The 12,149-nt window shown below is 39.9% G+C and overlaps 1 pseudogene; it reads left to right on the top strand.

The window, feature by feature from the left end:
* Positions 1–11,404: 11,404 nt before the first annotated feature.
* On the top strand, positions 11,405–12,149 carry LOC107979765 (annotated as a pseudogene).

Here is a 12,149-nt window from a genome sequence, read left to right as displayed (position 1 = left end):
TAAGACAGATAGACAATAAGAAGCCCAAGCCATTGGCCAACAGATTTATAATAAAATTAGTCTCTATGTGTTCATTTGGGGCAGAAGCAGTGGCTGGACCTGATGGAGAAAGTACTTCTGTGTATGTTTATCTTATTGTTAAATAAAATACTGTTTGGCCAATGAGACAGCAAGTTAGATGGGACTAGGAGTCAAAGAGGATTCTGGGAAATGTAGTAGAGAAGTGGTGATCCAGGTAGGAAGTGACATAGCAAGGAGACTCATATTTAACCGAGGAGAAATAGGAAGTGTCCCTTTTTTCCCCTTCCTCTTCCAGTGGCAAAATGTGATCCACCGGCAAGGAGGGATGCCAATAAGGCGTCCAATAAGATAAGTCTTATAAAATATATAGATTTATGATAATTGAGACTGAGCTAACAGATGAGGAATCCTAGTCATTGGCCAAGCAGCATTTGAACCTAATACAAGTTTCTGTATATTCATTTGGGCCCTAACTCAGGTGGCTGGCGTAAAGCACACATAAACACTAGATGGGGTTTGTGAGCAGCCAGCAGCATGCTACCTGGTGGCAACAAGGACAACTTTCCAGAGCTGGAACAGTAAAAGTGGCCCCTTTTGGTGCCTTGGCCATGAAGCTAGACTCTCAGGGAACCAAGTGGGGAGGAACCAGCCACCAATGTCATGCACCAACACATGAACTAAGCTGAGCAGTGCTGGAGACTAACATAGTAATTTAACATCATCTCATGCAATCAAAGGACAATACAGTAGAGACAGATCCGGATGGTACAATACAGGGTGTTTAAAAATGTACATAGGCTGGAGAGAAAAAAGGAAAAAAGTATATACAGTAATAGAATAAGAATAGTTTAAAAATAATAGTCTTTTAAAAAGGAGTAAAGTAAAAAATTAATAATAAGCCATGTAAAGATGGGAAATACACAGTCTGGATCCTGCATGTTACTGTGTTATCTTTAGATTTTCTGTTGCTAATGAAGAAATAGCAGTTGCTAATACATACTGGATTATGAAAACTGATGGGTTAAACCAACCTATACATTTAAAAATGTCTTCACTTCAAGATGGAAGCCAAAATATATGTTATTTGGGGGAAGAGGTTATACTATTATTTCCACAGAAAATGAGAGGCTGTGGATTCATTCCAGGGTGATATGGATCATGTTTGATTGGGGAAGATCCTGAAAATCCTGGCTGTAGACATAATGAAATAAACCTAGAAAAACTACAAAACATGTAAAGTATATTTTACCTGCTCACACATAAAACAAAAAAAAATCATCTTTGGCTAACTTGTGTATAATGCACAGTCTATACTTATATTAATACAGATATGTATGTTACCTTTAAAAGTCTATGTATTTTCAGAGCAATGGGACCAGACACCAATATAAAAAAAAAAATGATGGCCCAGCTGATACAGCATCTCAAAAATGCCTTTGTTACAGTCTCTTCAGAATTCTTCATCCAAAACAGCTTCAAGTCAGCTGGCTCAGATGGTCCAACCTCACAAACTATTCCATCCATGACTTAAAAATTATCCTGATTTTCTCAAAGTTCCCCCAGAGATACCAACATCCACAGACAATAGGAAGTAGTCTAGAGAATGATGCCCACATTACCATGAGATGGGTTATGGGTTGGTTTTGGTTATTCAATGATTACAGATGTTTGTCATTGTTTATAGGGGTAGGTTACAAGTTGTTATTGGTCATAGTCAGAAAAAAAAGCTAAACAAAAGATCTCTTTCTAAAGGGAAAGATGGGAATATAATATAGGAATGATAGGGAAAAGGGTAGATTATTAAATTACTTTAGTCCAAAATACAGCTATTAATTACAAAATATTTTACATTGGTATGATTTTGGTATTTTGTTACAAATTTAAAGTTAATTTTGCTAAACTACTCTTGTTTGGGGTATTATAGTGCTCATTTAAAATGTAATGTATAATTCAGAACTACAGATTAATAGTAATCATGTAAAATAGTCAAACTTACAGTCATGTTAGGTATGTTTTCAAAGCCATACAAAGATATATTTCAATAGATAGATGGTCTTCCAACACTTCAAAGACCTATAGAATATGGCATTTAATATGTTTTAAAACCTAAGGGTTTTCATGACCATGAGACACATCTGCTCCTGACAGCACAATTTTGTTTCAAAAGAAAATGATGGGCATCAAAGAAACTCCATATGGAGTTTGTTTTCTTTATGGCAAAAGCTAGTCATTTGGGCAAAGAAACTGCCTTTGCCTCGACTGCTGACAGTATGTTATCCAAACCAGACAAGCAGGACACAAAAAAGGTGACTGCTAAACTTTGTCAAAACAAGGTAGAATAGTCCTTCAAAATGCCCTGCTTCTCAAAAATGTCCGTCAGATGTACTAGGCCTGTAGGCCAAAGCTGGATGCCCCAATGTTCCAGAAAAACTTTGGGTGACTGTTCAGGAAACCAGATGTCCCCGTCATTGGGTAGCATTACACTCTCCTGGGATCTTTGAGAGAATTAAAAACTAAATAACTAGCCTTAAATATTTTCTAAGTTATAATAAAAATGTAAAATAGGTATAAAACTTTAAACTCACAAAGATAAGATAGGTAGTGTTTTCTCCAAATTTGTCAAATATTAATGAACTGGGTATTGTAACTGTAATTTTTACTTGATAAATGTATTTGTTGTATATAACTTTACTATGTTGAAGTTACAACCTTCCTTTTAATTAGACAAAAGGGGGAAATGTGGAATATTCCTTTACACTGTGTGAATATATGGTACTGTAATTGTTTAATAAAGAAGCTGCTTGGCCATTACCTGGACAGGTAGAGGTTAGATAGGACTGGAAGACAAAAAGAGAGCTTGATGGAGTCATGAGGAGATGCAGAGGAAACAGAAGATGAATTTGCAATACTGAGAAAATGTACTGAGCCACATGGCAGAGCATAGATAAGATTAGACTTAAAGAGTTAGCCAGTAAGAAGCCTGAGCTATTGGCCAACCATTTATAATTAATAATAACTCTCCATGTGGTTAGTTAAGGAGCAGCATGTGGGATAGAACTGATTGGTGGTCTAGACAGAAAACTCTGCCTATATCTAACAATTGTGCAATTTTATTTTCAATGATTATATCCACAACTATTTTTCAGATGTGTCACATCTAACTAAAACCTCTGTTACAGTTTGTGTTTTGGGTGCATCATGGTTCTACTTTATCATGATGAATAGGTTTTTTTTTTTTCTTAATAACACTCTATGTACAAAACAACGTATTTTTAATACATGATGAAAATAGTTAAAAATCAAAATAAATATAGGATTGTGAAGGCAACCTGAAAATGTGACTCAGTTATGCCTTTCAGGTAATGTACAAATTTGACAATTGGAATTGGGTTAGTATAAACAACATAAACATCTCAAACTTTATAATCTCTTTCTTTTCTTTTCTTTCCTTTCTTTCCAGCCAGGGTTTCTCTTTGTAGCCCTGGGTGTCCTGAAACTTACTCTGTAGACTCTGTAGACTCAAGCTCACAGAGATCCACTTACCTCTGCCTCCCAAGTGCTGGGAATAAAAGTGTTAGTCATCATGCCCAGCCTATAATTTCTTTATGTTGGATACATTGCTTGTCACTAGCATGGACCTGTGGGGCACTATGCTAACTGAAATAGGCCATCTACATGTGGATAAATACCACATGATTTTAATAATAAGTGGAGCCTAAATACAAAAGAGAATAGAGCCTTCATTATGTGGTGTGCAGCCTACAGCCCTTAGAAACTACCTCCATTTGTGAACCTGCTTGTGGCTGGTTCCTCCATATAATCAGAAATATGAAGATGTGGCTACTCAGAGCTTGCCAGCCTTCACCTTCAAATTCTCCCTGTCATGTGACTTTTCAGGAAGACATTAAAAAGCATCTGTTCACCCCAGATAGGGTAAAAAGTGTGCAAAGTTTTGGTTCTATCCAAGTCGAGTTGAGTGAACCAGTTTACTTGGGTCACCTGGGCATATCATTATTCGGAGGCACATGGAAGACACAAAGCTGCACCTAGAAAGTCTGATCCAACATGGTGACAACCCCAGAAAGCTGGACAAGAAACAACCCCAACAAAAGCTGAACAAGGAAAGACTCCAATGAAAGATCCTAGCAATAGTTATTGATTCAGTAGTCTACCTTTATTAATGACCACTGCCATGCTTATAATGGAAGATTATCACATAATTCATTAAATGTTAAACACTCAGGATGGCTTACTGCTTCCTTCAGTGTATTGCTGGAGTCTAGTCTCCCAATATGGCATAGAAGAAGCAGAAGTTGAAAGACAGTAACTATTCCTTCTAATTAAAAAAAGAAAGTAACTACAGTCAGGTGCTACCTGCTACCAATCCTAGGTACAAGCCAGGGTTCATACAGTTCAGGCTTCCAGAAACCTGCAGGACAAAAAACTCCAAAGCAATAATGTAATAAGAGAAAGGGCTTTCCAACCATTTAGCATATATACAAATCTCAGGATCAAGTGGGTAAATTCAGAGGAAAATTAAAAACTATCTGCAGAAATTTCCCTAATGCCATGACAATACACAGCAGCAGGTTATTCTCCTCCCTCCTCCAGCCTACCTTGGAAAGCATCTGCACATATAGAACAGGAGTCAAAACTTGCACCTCTCAGGTCAAGTGCCATCCCACAGCTCAAAGGCGCTCTCCAGGCTACACCCAGTAGATTATTTGATTTTGTTTCAACAAGAGACATTTTTGGAAATTTTCAGTGGTTCAACTTTGTTTGATCATAAATGGAAAAATTATGCTTGACCTAGTATTGAAGCCCAAATGTCATTTAATATTAAAGCACAGAATCAGTTTGAAATTCAAATATAACCCAAGAAATATTAAAGCTATGGAACAAATTAGAAGAAAAAACACAACCCTTAGAAGTCATCATGCTTACCAAAGGATAAGACAGAAGGGAAAACTGAATCAAGTTAGTGTGACAAAGAAACTGCTCAACAAGGAAAAAGTGACCCATTTTATGTGCATATGTCTGGGCACACGAATGTACTAAGGTGTGTGGGGGGGTGTAAATTGGAGGACAATTCCCAGGAATTAGTTCTCTGTCTTTCTACCATAGTTCTGGTATGAAACTCAGGTTGTCAGGCTAGGCAGCAAGCAACTTTTTTTATTATACATATATAATAAAAAACATTTATTGCAATATACAAGGGGGAATCACCAGATCTAGATTCCTCTGACTTGAGCACTAGAACTGTTCACCAGTGAGTTTTCAGATAGGAGTCAATGTTCAGGGAGTGGCATTATTTGAAAGTATTAGGGCATGTGGCCTTGTTAGAATAGTTGTGGTCTCTTGTTAGAGGAAGTGTGTCACTAGGGGTGGGCTTTCATGTTTCAGAAGCTCAAGCTAGGCTCCTTCTGCCTGTTGATCTGGATTGTAGAACTCTCAGATACCTCTCTAGCAACATGTCTGCCTGCCTGTCCCCTCCATGCTTCCTACCGTGACAGTAATGGACTGGATCTCTGAACTGTAAGTCAGGCCCAATTAAATATATTTCTTATAAGAATAGCAATAAAACCCTAAATAAGACATTCCTCATTTAAAAGGCATCCTTTGAGGCAGACAAAGGATACTACAGAGATCTACAACTAGTCATAATGCATAGAATCAGAGAAAATGGGGTGTCCAGCTCCAATTGGTACATCCACAATACATCCTCTACACCTAAGGTTCAAGGAACTTTTCAGAAGAGCAGGCAAAAAGATTGTGTCAGCAGACCAGCATACCTAAACATAATAGGGATATTATACCCATGAAACATCAAAAATATGATTGCCTGCACAAGACCTGCACATTGACCCCATCAAAGACATGTCAGTGCAGACGGAGTGCCTCTCTTATCCCATCCCACAGCTGTTTAGTCCCAAGTAAACACACAGAGGCTTATAGTAATTATAAACTGGCTATGACTAAGGCTTCTTACTTGACAGCTCTCTCTTAATTATTGACCCATTTCTATTAAACTATGCATTGCCACATGACTTACCTGTAATGCCCTGTATGTTACTCCTTTGGTGGCTACATGGCATCTCTCTGCTAACTCTCTTCCTTTCCCCTCCCAACATTCTTCTAGTCTGATAGCCCCACCTATGCTTTCTGCCTAGCTACAACCTACCTGTCCACTAACCGAAACAGCTTTATTCATCAACCAATAAGAGAAACATAATTCACAGCTTACAGAAGGATTTCCCCCATCGTGTCAGCATAGACCAAAGGAAATTTCTCACAAGGCCCCACCCCTAGTTGAATGGCTAGAGGTGATGAAGGAGTGAGGTGGCAGGGAAAGGTGGAAATTTTGTAAGGACAGTGTACTCATGTATGAATTCTTTAAAAAGTGAAACAACAACAAAAATGGTTTTTGTTTTTGTTTTTGTTTTTAAGAACATGAAAAGTCATAGTGAGTTGGAGGAGACCAAGGGAAGGAGCCGTAATAGGCCAAGAGCTGCTCCTGGCAGAACTGTGGGCCCAGAGCAGATCCTAGACCTATGCTTCTGAGAACTTAAAATATAACTAAGGTAAAATTGGAGCCCATCTCTTCAGAGCACGGTGCATTAGTAGCCTGATGCATTACATATGAGACCACCTGATCATATAATGACACTTGAGCTTGCATGGAATTGGAGCTCATGGTGACTTTGGAGGATGCTTACACATGCTAGAGACATCTAGATGTGCAGGGATTGGGCTTGCACACACTGGAACAAGACTCTGGAGTGGGAAGCTGTAAAGGGAAAACAAGGAATAGATTGGGGTTTCACAGCTCTCACAAATATGGTTCAGATCTGCCAGTGACATCAGTGCTTCCACTGGTTCTCAGAAAACTGCCCTCTTGTTTTCCAGACTTTCAGGAGGCAGTTCATGGAAAATTCACAAAGTGAAGCAAGAAGAACATCAAAGAAAGTATCACCCTTCTTTTTGGTGTGAGGGGGACCTTTGTACTGAGCTCCGAATCAAGTCATGCTCTGGGATCCAGCTGCTTCACTTCCTTCTGAGATACCACTATTGCCAGCTACATGTCCAAAGCACTTCTCAGGGCTGGGAGGAGGTGGTGATAAGCTCCATCTTTAGGGGCAGCGCTGTCTACTAAGTGACAGCCAAAAGATGCTTTACCTGCAAATTTGTTCAACTTCCTCTACAATCTTTTCTTGACTGTGAAAGTGGGTTTTTATCTACAAATAGGGTTCCCTCTGACCTCTGCCACCTAGGTAGCTGTCCTTCAAAGGGCAGGAACTCCCTACTGAGGCTGTTACATTTATGAGACAGTATTATCAGATGTCATGCCTTATCCTCTGCTCTCCCCACCCTACACAGACCTCAGGTGTCTGACTTATCCTTCCTCTATCAGATTACAGTCCACATCCCACCTGGATGAGGAGGACCAAGTATCCTTATGCACAGGCCTAGAGAAATGGGAAAGTCTGGGCATAGAATCTTCAGTTATTGTTTGCTTTCTCATTTCACACACTTCTATGAACACAATTAAACCCTAATTAAGACTGAGGTAATTCCTGAGACAAAATGATGAAGTCATTGTGGAGGGAGAGGGAAGGTTGTACTTCAGGGACAGATTCTGTAGAGACTTCCTTCTCTGTGATAGTACTGTGACTACAAAACTTGAGATCCCTGAGACACATTATGACAGCTAAGGCTCCACAAACCCTAAAGGTACAAATGCAATTCGGGAAGGCTTGACTTCCAAGACTTACTCAAACCTGACTGCACCACAGCTGCCAAAGTGAGTAGACCTGGAGTTCTCTGGTTTACACGAGTGCTCCGTAAACTCCCTCTGTGGCATGAATGTTAGCCTTTTTTTTTTTTTTTTTTTTTTTTAGTATGCCACTGAGTCAAGACAGGCTTTGAAGATTTAAGACCTTCCCTCTACTAACTACGTTTAGATTTATGTGGCTAAGCCAAGAAACTGAAGGGGACCACTTCCAGCACCTGTCACCCACCATTGCTCCAAGTCGAAGATATGCACCTTTAGAGAGCTCTGGGTCTCATCATTGCTTCTCTCATATGCTCTATGGAAAACACAAAGAAGATGTGTCTGGGTGTCCAACCAGAAGAAGTTTGCTTTGGCCTCATTTTTCACCTACACCGTGGTTCTGTTGCCAGAATTAGTTACATACATTTCTTCACCTGATTTTGGTGTATCACCATGTTTTGAGTGGACCATCTTTCTCTTTTTATTAGATTCTTAAGTCCCATGTATATTGAGTTTAATTTGAAGGTGTTATTTGGGCGTCCATCCTGAACCTCTCCCTATGTCCATGATTGTTGTTGCACATATGTAAATCAGCTTCATTCCTTTCAATGCCTGCTTGCTGAGGGCTCTGTAGTCAAGAAATTGTTCTTTTGAGAATGTTTACTACTTTGGCAGTTTCCTTGTTTAGTATCTTTTGAGGGCAACTCCCTTAAATTTAGCCCAGAATTGATTTCAAGGAGCCCTAATCTCATCTTGATTTGAGGTTCCAGAACCTTTGGAGGATGAAGCATTTACTGCCTATGCCATCATGTGTCCTATGGATACTATCTTATGCATGGGGCCGAAAGCAAGGCTTCTCCTTTAAAACAGTTAGTGCAGTGTTCCAGAAGGCATTTGGAGAGTGGGGGATGTAGCTCAGAGGTAGAGTGTCTGTCTTGAATGTATGAAGCTTGAAATTCAATCCCCAAGACTGCCAAAAAGAAAAGAAACAAAGAAAACATTTAGCATAATATTTGCCCCTCCCTCCTCTGACATTCTTCATTTTACTATGTAGTAATGAAAAAAAGTAACTTCTTAGATATCTCAAGTGGATAATAAATCTGATTCTCAGTTATGGATAGTTAGTTAGATGAGAAAGCTGAAAACAATAGTAACCCCTAAAAAGACAGACAGACAGACAGACAGACAGACAGACACACACACACACACACACACACACACACACACACACACACACCACAGATATCATTTGGTGAGTCCATAAAAGGTATGAGTTATATGGAGTGACAAAATAATTTTTAAAAAGATGTGCTAGTTAAAGCTGGTCACATTCTGCATTGCACGGCAGATTTGGCTTGGGTAGACCTTTCATCCTGCACTGGTGCTGTCTTTACTCCCCATTTGTCAGAAGAAATGAGCATCAAAGGCAGCAATTGATGTGCCTGAAGCCATGGGGCTGCCCAGTACCAAATAAGGAGGCAATGTGTTGCCAGAAACCTTGAGGACAGACAAGTAAGTCTGGTTCCCTCCTTTACTAATTAGAAGGGAGAAGGCAAAACTTGTAGAATCTCATTCTAAACATAGAGAATACATGCAAAGTGCAGAATCCTAGAGATAGGCTCAGGCATTCTGCTGTCTTTGATTCCCCAGAAAGAACCCCAAGTCTTCCATGACTTCATATCTGAGAGTCATATAACACTTTCCATGATTAAAACATACCACCCTGCAGGGAAGCTCTTTAAACAAAAAGGTAAACAATTCAAAATAGCTTCTGAACGTCCCTAAAACTAACCAGATCCACTAGGCTCCTTCCTCTTGGAGTAAACAATAAAGCTGAGATCCTTCTCCATCTAACTGAGCTAAGCTACAAAAGAGTCAAAAAAAAAAAAAAAAAAAAAAAAAAAAAAAAAAAAAAAAAAAAAAAAAAAACTACGAAAAAAGACTCTCAGCCAAGCCAAGCTGCAAAGACAACTGAGACAAGGCCAACTGCCTGGGAGAAGCAGAAACCAGCCTGGCTGCCTGGAAGAGGGTTAGACCAACAGTCACTGAGAGAGGACATTCTCCAACCTGCTGAGCAGCCTTGCTGTGCTCCAGGATTTCCAGGTTTGTGAACTGTTGATTGAGCTGGGTGGGTCAGTCATCCTGTAAGTAGCCCCTCACCCACTCTCTCTGACTGGTTCACCAAGTTGGATTGGGTGGTAATCACTGAAGGGACCTGCACAGCAGGTGTTCCCTGTGAACTGGATTAGGCACAAACCACACCAAAAACACTGTTTTCACAAAGCGATCCTCAATTAAGAAAACTTAAAGTGGCTGCATTCTCAAGCAAAAAAATAGCAGCAAAGGACCTTGCAAGTGTAATTTTTAAAAAGAGCAAAAAAATGGGAGGTCTGTGTTAGAATGGGCTAGGAAGAGGTGGTACATTTTGATTGGACATGTTATTTAGGTTAACCAAAGGGAACTCTTGATTGCTGGACTTTAGTACTTAGATAGCTCAACCTTGGTAGTCAGTCTCAGGAGGAGGAAGTTGCCAAATAAGGGAATAGATCTTTGTGGCTAGTTTTAAGAATGTAATCTTTTTTTTAGCAGGGTAGTGGGAATGGGAGAGAAGGACAAGGCCTGCCAGAGCATGTTTGCCATGCTCAAGCTGGACAGAGCCCCTTCATCCATACTTCACATGTGTGTTGTTTCTCCCCAGGAAAAGTTTTGTCACACAACAGTGAGAAACCAGATTGGCACCCACAGATATCACAAAATAAAACCCTCAACTATGGACATCCAGTAAAACCCAGCACTTGGAAGATGGGGGCAGGAAGATTAGGAGTTCAAGTTCATCCTTCCCTCCATACGAAGTTCAAGGCCAGCTCAACAGGTTAGAGAGGGTCTTCACATAGCTCAGTAGGTCTGAGACTGTTCCTGGCAGTTTGGGGGTTCTCTGCTTCCCTAAAGAAGCTAGGCTTGTTTGAAAGTATGTTTCAGCAGTCCTGGTAGAGGCGGGGCCTAGTGAAACTGGAATCAGTTTTTAGGGACTTCCTGCAACTATGGAGTTATTTTCTTCCCTAGATTAATGAGCTTCCTTCCCTGTAGGATAAAGTGTTTCACCCCACCCCTTCAGAACATTTTCTTACCTCCCTTTGACTTCATGTGTCTAAAGGAGCTTCGCTCCAAGAAAGGAAGTCTTAATCTGGAGAAAACTGATACTCAATAGGTGTGCAGAGTGAAAATGAAGGAGACACCTGAAGCTAATACTTGGGATCACACTGATTTAGAAACTGAGTGTGCAATGTTGCTCATGCTCATTTTCTTTTCAGGAAAAATTATCATGTAAATTTTAGAGGTGAGGGACACAAGGAAGTATTTGTTTGGAAAAGCAAGGAGATGGATTAATGTGGATTTATGTCTAACATATCACTATCATCAACAAGAAGAAAATGAAAAAGAAGAAAAAACAAAGAAAATAACCATGAGTCTGCTAGAAAATAACCATACATTTTCATACTTCATAAATTTCTCACTGGACATAGAGACAATCTAGGGCAATGAAGTATATCAGTCCCACTCATCTCTGTCTCTTAAAATGTATTTCCCTAGTTCTTACCATGAAGTTGAAAGATGATCTGGAGTGACCTCATGCAGCAAATAATCTTCCTTTCTCTGACTGGACTTGGAATTCTAGGAAACATCCTTTTATTTATGAGAAATGTACATGTGTTTATCATGGGTTCTGAGGAAAAAACCTATAGACCTTAACTTCACTCATCTAGTGTTTTCAAATGTAAACATTTATACTTCAGCAGTCAAATATACAGTCACAAAACTTCATTTCAAAAATGTTCTGGGTGATGCAGGTTGTAAAACTGTGGTTTATCTGGGAAGGGTGGAACGGGTCTTCACCACCTGTCTCCTCAGCAAGTTCCAGGCTGTCACCATCAGTCCTAGGACTTCCTTGTGGAGAAACTCAGACCACAGACTACACAGCAAATTCTTCCCTTTCTCCTCCTCCTGTGGATCTTTAATGTTCTCATAAGCTCCAACTTGCTTCACAGCAGGGAGGAGTTTGAATAGATCTAGGGCTGGGGTTTACAATGGGTATTGCTATATGCTGCCATCCAGGTATACAGTTAACATGGCTCTTCCTGATGCCATCTTTCAGAGTCTCATGGGCTGGAGCAGTGAATACATGGCTTTCCACCTGTATAGATATCACAAGTATGTCCTCTATCTTCACAGCTCCAGGTTTGCAAATAGTGCCAGCCCAGAAGTCAGAGCTGCATGGAGTGTTCTCATTCTTATGACCTGTTTCCTCCTTATTATTTGGGTGATTCCAGGGTCTCCTTCTACATTGGTTCTGTTTTGA

This window comes from Cricetulus griseus, chromosome 3, assembly GCF_003668045.3.
Source record: "Cricetulus griseus strain 17A/GY chromosome 3, alternate assembly CriGri-PICRH-1.0, whole genome shotgun sequence".
Lineage (NCBI taxonomy): Eukaryota > Metazoa > Chordata > Mammalia > Rodentia > Cricetidae > Cricetulus > Cricetulus griseus.
Note: the sequence above shows the minus strand (reverse complement) of the source record. Positions and strands in the feature narration are given on the sequence as shown.